A 7,969-nucleotide genomic window follows, 5' to 3' on the forward strand; every position below is an offset into this window, starting at 1 on the left:
CTCCTTGCACTCAAAGAACTTGTATCTCCTCAGAGTCAAAGTGTGTTGATTCTAGAATCTGATGACGTAACACGTCGTTGCTTCAGAGTCAGAACCTGTTAGCAAAAACTACACACTAGACAAAAACCATTAGTGTATAAAATTGTTCTCTAAGAAATAATGTATTGTTATCATCAAAACTAAATACCGAATGCAAAACCAAATATTGTTCTAACATTTTAAGCTCTAAGAGACAAGATGAATAAATGTCCAAGTAATAGCACAACTTACCTTTCCCATGGGCCTTAATCCTCAGGAATCCATCTTCTAAAAATATAAATTATGGACTGATTAGGCCAACCTCCACATCGTAACCATACCTCCTGATTCCCCCCACCGCTCCCTTTGCCAACCACCCCACATTTTTATTAGTCCATACTGAAGTAGCCCATGAATTCATCATAGTTTTAACTTTTGACTCTTGAATGAAGCATAAATGTGTCATCCCATTATGATTGATATGTATTATTTTTTATCTCTTTATTATAGAGTCCCCCCCCCTCCCTCAGCCACACACACACACACAACGAATATTAAATGTCACAAAATTCATTTTGGTCTTGGATTAGTCTACTCCCTCTTTTTCTTAAATTCAAAATATCTTTCCTCCATTTTTCGTATGATCTCCTCGTATTTTTCATCTGGTTCTTTTCCATAAATTTCCCAAGACTTGATTGATTGTCATATCTTTCCTTCTGCGGCTTTCTTTACTATGTTCAAAGATTGCTTGTTCCCTTGTTGAATCTCAGCATAATATCAATCCTCCTAAAAAAAATGATGAGACTCTATCTGATTTGACCTAATATTTATAGCCTTGCGTCTCATATTAGGTTTGGATGGAAGAAAAGATGAAAAATAAGAGGGGTTTAAGTCGTTATATGGGGCTCCATCTTCCTGATTTATAATCTCCTTTAATTTGGGACCAAACCGACTTGGTACCACTAGTAATCCATCTAACCTTTTTGGAGAACCAGATATTGAGTATGAGGTTTCAATTTCTTGTCCCACCTAGCATTTATTTAACCTTACAACTATACCCCCAATATTTTGACATTCCTATGAGTTAACTTTTCCTCTACATCCCGCCCCATACTTTTGGACTTGTCATATTCTTAGATGCCCAAAAGTGCTTATTTGAGCTATCAAATATGGCATCTTTCACTCCTTTTTGTTGCTAAAGTGTTCGAAACCGCCTTTGTTTTAGATGAATTGCAATACAATGTTAAACGATCTTGGTACCTTTAATTTGTGCGTTATTGTGCGGGAATTAGGCATGAAATAATAGAAAATAAGGGAACAAGAAAGTTGGAAAAGGGACCAAGAGAAGAATGCATTCATCAGCTTGCTCGCTAGGCGAGTGATGTAGCGAAGTGCTCGCTAGGCGAGCACCCAGCGAGCTACTAGCGAGCATCCCCAGAATTTTACAGTAGCAAAGTCAGCAAACTCGCTAGGCGAGGAGCCAACGAAGGTGGTAGCGAACACGCCCAGACTTGGTCAAAAGCACAGCCAGCACTTGCTCGCTAGGCGAGCCACTAGCGAGCTCCCAGCGAACAATTCCAGTAGCAAAACCACCTAAACTCGCTGGAGCGAAGGTGGAAGCGTGGGCTTCGCCTAGCGAACACATGAAATCTGGCCAAGGATATTTCTCTGGGCGCAGGTGCCTCTGGTGCCTATTTTGGGGCTCGCTAGGCGAACCATTCTGCTCGCCTAGCGAGCATGACAGCTCAGACATCAGTAGTATAAGTAGCAGGGGCTACTTTTTGGAACCAGACTTTTGTACTTTTCACACTTAGCATTTTTTAGATATTTTCCAGCATTGTTCAAGAGATATTTTGTAACCTAGAAACCCATTTTTCATCTTTGATCTTCTCTTAACAATATTTTACAAAAAGAAGGTGGATTCCCATCCAATCTCGATTCTTCGACGTGGATGTTGATCAACCTTCAACCGAGACTTGTTGTACAAGCCACCATGAAAATGAGTGGCTAAGTTCTTCATTTTGTCAAGGTTAGATGTAGATGATCATTAGCTTTGTGTGTAAATGGGATGATCTTCATTTGTAAACTCTTTAATGATGAATATATGGTGAAAACTTTGTTTTATCGATAACTCTTTGTGTTGGTTTATGATCGAGAGATGTTTACCAACTCTTTACCTAGGTTTTCATCCAATCTTGTTTGTTATCTAGAGATAGTAATGAATGATTTTGTTCACAATAAAGTTGAACCAAAAAGTTGTCATTTTGATAGATTGTGTTAGAGATAAACAATGGATCAAAATGGGAAAATCCACAATGTGTGTTAGAGATAAACACATTGGGAGGACTTTGTGAATTAATTTATCATCTAAAGGAGTTTATGAGTTTGTTGATCGAACATATACATGCAAAGTGATCGTCGAACCCTAACTTTGACAATATTTCTCAAATAGAAAAACCAAAACTTTTACCGCATTTTCTTACACTTTTATGCAAGCTACCGTGACTAAAACCAAAACCCCTTGTTACTTTGAGTTAAGAATTAAAACAACTATCGAACGGCGGCGATATCTCACAATCTCTGTGGAGACGATAACAAAAACCCGACACCAAAAGTACACTCAACAAAATGGCGCCGTTGCCGGGGATTGTGAATTGATATTCCAAGCATCGCAATAGTTGCTTAATTTTTAACTTTTGAATTTTTGACTTGTGCTTGTAATTTGTTTGGTTTTGTGTGCAGCTTTCGTTTTATGCGAGGGCAGGTTCCTGAGGACGAACTTCTTTTTGATCCTGAGATCGAAAGAACCGGCAGGAGACTGAATAGCAGAACGAGACGAAGGAGGCAACAAGCTAGACAACGACAAGAACAAGGAGAAAATTCTTCTACAGCACATCCACCACCTTTCATACCTATCATGGATCAACCACCACAACCACCGCCCATGTCCACACCTTGTGTCAACAGTCCAAGGAATACTGCTCAGTTTGCCAACCACACGGGAAGGCAAGCCGAGATGAAAACGGGAACTCTTAACCTACTATATGGAAGTCCATTCACCGGAATGGACCATGAAGACCCCTTTGCTTTTCTCACCAAATTTTATGAGATAGCATTGGCGGCCGGAGTTGACCAAGCTCAAGAGCTACCGTTGTTCAAAAGATTATTTCCCCACGCTTTGCTCGGCAAAGCAAAAGATTGGTACTTGGATCAAACACCCACAGTCATGACAGATTGGAACGTGTTGGAAGAGAAGTTCATTGAAAGATTTTTCTCCCACAACCGTTTCATGGAATCCAAAACGGCAATCTCCGTGTTTTCACAAGGGACCAACGAATCATTGAATAAGGCATGGGAAAGATTCAAATCCATGCTTCGGAAGTGTAAAGGGCATGGTTTTGACGAATTGACTCAAATCCACATTTTCAAAAATGGCCTCCAACCGAATTGCAAGACTTTGTTGGATGCTACCTCGGGTGGTTCTTTATTGTCTAAAAGCGCCGAAGAAGCTACAGATATCATTAACCGAATGGCTCTAAATGACCTTCAAAGTCAAAGTAGAGGCAACTCTTTGAAGAAACCGGGAGTGCTTGAACTTGGGACGAACGATGCTATTCTTGCCCAAAACAAACTCATTTCACAACAAGTGGAACTCTTAACGCAACAAATAAAAAAGTTGAGAGAATCTTCAAAAGCCAAACAAATAGCTTGTTGTGAGCTTTGCAAAGGTGAGCATGACACCGGATTTTGTCCACCTCCCGGGTTCAAAGAAGTGAACTACATGGCGAACCAACGAGACTACCAACCGAGGCAACAACCACAACAACCGTATCAACCACATCCTCCAAATCAACAACAACACTTTCAAGGGAATCAAGGGTTCCAACCAAGGACTAACTACTACCGTAACCAAGGTTATGGGGGTGGTTCTTCTAGCCATCAAAACCCTCCCCAAAATCCTTACCAACCTCAACAACCGCCGGCCGTGACTTCAAAATTGGAAGAGACATTGACACAATTTATGCAAACATCGATGGCTAATCAAAAGAGAAACGATGCGGCAATAAAAAATCTCGAGACTCAAGTCGGACAACTTGCTAAACAACTAGCGGAACAACAACCCGGTCCATCTTTCTCGACGAATACGCAAACGAATCCTAAAGAGCATTGTAAAGCGATAACGACGAGAAGTGGAAGGGAGTGGCTTAGTGAGAGTAAAAAAAGAGATGAGAGTGAAAAAAGAGAGGAAGAGAAAAAAGATGAGGAGAAAATAATAGAGGATAGTATTGATGGTGAAATTGGGGAGTGGAGCGAGGAAGAAGTTGAAAAGGACGAAAAAAATGGTGAAGTTGAAAATAAAGAAAGTGTGGAAGTCGAAAAGAATAAGAAAGATGAAGTGATGGTGGAGGGAGTGAAAAAGAAGAGAGCGAGGAGTTCAAGAGTTGCTAAAGGAAAGGAGGTAGTGAGCGCTACTCCAATCCAAAACCTTCCGTATCCACATGCTCCATCTAAAAGGGAGAATGAACGGCATTACGCCCGGTTCATGGATATATTCAAACAACTTCAAGTTAACATTCCGTTTGCCGAAGCATTGGAGCAAATGCCTAAGTATGCAAAATTCATGAAAGACATACTTACAAAAAAGCGGAGGTATACGGAACCGGAGACCATTTTCCTAGATGCGAGCTGTAGTGCAATCATTCAAAGGACGCTTCCAAAAAAAGAGGTTGATCCGGGCCGAGTTACTTTGCCGGTTAAAACTGGTGATGTCTATGTCGGAAAAGGACTAATTGATTTGGGGTCAAGCATTAATCTTGTACCATTGTCTATTGTGAAGAGGCTTGGCAACATTGAAATTAAGTCCATCCGGATGACTTTGCAATTGGCCGATAAGTCGACTACCCATCCTCATGGTGTAGCCCAAGATGTTTTGGTTAAAGTCGATAAATTCTTTTTTCCCGGTCGATTTCATTGTGATTGATATGGAAGAGGATGATGATGCTCCGCTCATTCTTGGTCGATCGTTCATGAAATTCGCATGCATGATGATAGACATTGACGACGGTTTGATGAAGGTAAGGGTCCAAAATGAAGAAGTTACATTTGACCTATTTGAAGCCATGAAGCATTCAAATGATAGACGTGATAGTTTTCGCATTGATGCGATTGAAGAGGCAACCTTTGAAGTTTCTAAGCATATTCATGAGATATCTCCTATGGAGTTAGCTCTTGATGACTCCTTTGAAGTTTTCACTGTTGAAGAAGAGCAAGCTCTTGATGAATGCTTAAGGGAACTTGATAGTTTAAACGAACTACAACCGTGGGAAGTTGAGGAGGAAGACTTGAATAAGGAGGTTAATGAAGAAAAATCGCCTATTGAATTGAAAATGTTACCTTCTACTTTGAAGTATGCATTCCTCGACGAGACCGAAGCAAAGCCGGTCATCATAAGCAACCTTTTGTCAAAGGATGAAGAAGCCCGTTTGATCAATGTGTTGAAAAAGAATCAAGAAGTCATGGGTTGGACTCTTTCCAATCTCAAAGGAATTAGTCCTTCCTATTGCATGCACAAGATCTTAATGGAAGAGGACTTTAAGCCGGTAGCTCAACCGCAACACCGCTTAAATCCTACTACGAAGGAAGTTGTTAGGAAGGAAGTTGTTAAGTTGTTGGATGCGGGAATGATCTACCCGATTTCGGATAGCCCATGGGTTAGTCCTGTGCATGTGGTTCCGAAGAAAGGTGGTATTACCGTGATTCGAAATGAAAAGGATGAATTGATCCCGACCAAAGTTGCAACGGGGTGGTGTATGTGCATTGATTATAGGCGGTTGAATACCGCAACTCGAAAAGATCATTTTCCACTCCCGTTCATGGATCAAATGCTAGAAAGACTCTCGGGGCAACAATACTATTGTTTCTTAGATGGCTATTCCGGGTATAACCAAATTGCGGTTGACCCGGCCGATCATGAAAAGACGGCTTTCACATGTCCCTTTGGAATTTTCGCATATCGTAAAATGCCCTTTGGGTTATGCAATGCACCGGCGACTTTCCAAAGATGTGTGCAAGCTATTTTTGCCAACCTTATCGAGAAGACAATGGAAGTCTTTATGGATGACTTCTCAGTATTTGGTGGTTCCTTTAGTCTATGCTTGGCAAACTTGGAAACGGTGCTTGAAAGATGTGTGAAAACAAACCTTGTTCTTAATTGGGAGAAGTGCCACTTCATGGTGACCGAGGGGATCGTGATTGGGCATAAAGTCTCTTCAAGAGGGCTTGAAGTTGATCGTGCTAAAGTTGAAGTGATTGAAAAGTTACCTCCTCTGGTGAATGTGAAGGGAATCCGAAGCTTTTTGGGGCACGCCAGTTTCTATCGGCGCTTTATCAAAGACTTCTCAAAGGTAGCTAAGCCTTTGAGTAATTTGCTAGCTAAGGACCAGGTATTTCTTTTAACTGATGAGTGTTTACAAGCATTTGAGATTTTTAAAGGAAAAATTGGTTACCGCTCCAATTATAGTCGCTCCAAATTGGAATCTAAATTTTGAGCTCATGTGTGATGCAAGCGACTATGCAATCGGAGCGGTATTAGGCCAAAGAAAAGAGAAAAATTTTCATGCGATACATTACGCAAGTAAAGTTCTTAATGAGGCTCAAATTAACTATGCCACCACTGAAAAAGAATTACTTGCGATAGCGTATGCGCTTGAAAAGTTTAGGTCTTATCTTATAGGGTCCAAAGTCGTAGTGTATACCGACCACTCGGCGATTAAATATTTGCTCACCAAACCGGATTCGAAGCAAAGGCTCATCCGTTGGATCCTCTTGTTGCAAGAATTTGATGTTGAAATCAAAGACAAGAAAGGATCGGAAAATTTGGTGGCGGATCATTTATCTCGCTTAGTTAATGTGGAGGTAACCGCTTCAGAGAAGGAAATCCGGGAAGAGTTTCCTGATGAAAAACTTTTCAAAATTCAAGTTAGGCCATGGTTTGCAGACTTTGCGAACCACAAGGCTAGTGGTTTGGTGCCTCCCGACCTAACTTCGAACCAAAAGAGGAAATTTCTCTCGGATGCCAAGTACTACGTATGGGATGACCCATATTTGTTTAAGTTGGGTGGTGACAACCTTTTGAGAAGGTGTGTTACCGACGATGAGGCGTAGAGCATCCTTTGGCATTGTCACAACTCGCCTTACGGCGGACACTATAATGGGGTAAGAACGGCCACTAAAGTCCTTCAGTCAGGATTTTATTGGCCCACTATTTTCAAAGACGCACATGCCCATGCGCAAGGTTGTGATAGTTGCCAAAGAAGCGGTGGTATTGGTAAGGGAGACGAGATGCCTCTCCAAAACATCCAAGAGGTTGAAGTATTTGATTGTTGGGGTATCGATTTTGTAGGACCATTCCCACCCTCTTATGGTAACGAGTATATGCTTGTGCCTGTTGATTACGTTTCTAAGTGGGTTGAGGCGATTGCCTCACCTCGGGCGGATGCGAAAACGGTAATAATTTTTTTGAAGAAAAACATATTTTCCCATTTCGGAACCCCCCGAGTGTTGATTAGTGACGGAGGGTCACACTTTTGTAATGCACTATTGGAAAACGTTTTAAAACATTACGGTGTATCACATAGAGTGACGACTCCGTATCACCCGCAAGCTAATGGTCAAGCCGAAGTCTCTAATCGTGAGATTAAGAAAATTCTTGAGAAAACTGTGTCAAATTCGAAAAAAGAGTGGTCACAAAAATTGGATGAAACGTTATGGGCATACCGTACCGCTTTCAAAGCTCCAATTGGGCTAACTCCTTTTCAATTGGTGTTTGGTAAAAGTTGCCATTTGCCGGTTGAATTGGAGCACAAAGCATTGTGGGCCCTGAAATTATTAAACTTTGATAAGGATTTGGCCGGTGAGAAAAGGAAAGTGCAACTGCTTGAGTTGGAAGAGA

The sequence above is a fragment of the Lathyrus oleraceus genome, chromosome 6 (genome assembly GCF_024323335.1).
Source record: "Lathyrus oleraceus cultivar Zhongwan6 chromosome 6, CAAS_Psat_ZW6_1.0, whole genome shotgun sequence".
NCBI lineage: Eukaryota > Viridiplantae > Streptophyta > Magnoliopsida > Fabales > Fabaceae > Lathyrus > Lathyrus oleraceus.